Source organism: Amblyraja radiata, chromosome 6 (assembly GCF_010909765.2).
Source record: "Amblyraja radiata isolate CabotCenter1 chromosome 6, sAmbRad1.1.pri, whole genome shotgun sequence".
In the NCBI taxonomy this organism is placed as follows: domain Eukaryota; kingdom Metazoa; phylum Chordata; class Chondrichthyes; order Rajiformes; family Rajidae; genus Amblyraja; species Amblyraja radiata.
Window position 1 is genome coordinate 97,336,817 of NC_045961.1, and position 1,082 is coordinate 97,337,898.

Here is a 1,082-nt window from a genome sequence, read left to right on the forward strand (position 1 = left end):
AACTCAACCGCTGTGCCTCCGTGCTGCCCTTGTTTCTACAGTTAGTAGTTTAGCTGGAGTTTGTTGTATTCAATAGCCTGATGTTGTTAGCAAGAAGCTGTTCCTGAACCTTGACGTGACAATTTTTAGACTCCTATAATTTTTGGTTCACTGCACTGTGACTATGATTATAATGTGCTTTTGTAAAGATCTTCTATTTGTTATTTTAACAAAATCTGATCTTGACTCAAGTACGGGAACATGATCATGTCGGTTTGCAAAACATCCCCCGACTTTTCATAAGAGATAGGAGAGGAACTAGTCCATTCGGCCCATCAAGTCTACTCCACCATTCAATCATGGCTGATCTATCGTTCCCTCCTAACCCCATTCTCCTGCCTTCTCCCCATAACCTCTGACACCCGTACTAACCAAGAATCCAGGCTTGTATTCACTGGAGTTTACAAGGATGAGGGGGATCTTATAGAAACATATAAAATTATAAAAGGACTGGACAAGCTTGATGCAGGAAAAATGTTCCCAATGTTGGGCGAGTCCAGAACCAGGGGTCACAGTCTTAGAATAAAGGGGAGGCCATTTAAGACTGAGGTGAGAAAAAATCTTTTCACCCAGAGAGTTGTGAATTTGTGGAATTCCCTGCCACAGAGGGCAGTGGAGGCCAAGTCACTGATTTAAGAGAGAGTTAGATAGAGCTCTAGGGGCTAGTGGAGTCAAGGGGATATGGGGAGAAGGCAGGCACGGGTCATTGATTGGGGATGATCAGCCATGATCACAATGAATGGCGGTGCTGGCTCAAAGGGCCGAATGGCCTCCTCCTGCACCTATTTGCTATGTTTCAATGTTTCTATGTAATCTAACAATCTCTGCCTTAAATATATCCACTGACTTGGCCTCCACAGCCTTCTGTGGCAAATAATTCCTAATTTTCACCAATAAGACTGTGTGGGTTGCCAACCGGCGCAGAAATCATGTTATTTCTGCAGAGACCGAGTTAATGATATGACACACAACGCCTCTACCGCCGAGGGCGAGATGAGATCAGCAACTTTGCTGTGTTAGGCTGAACTAAATCAACTGCCAGC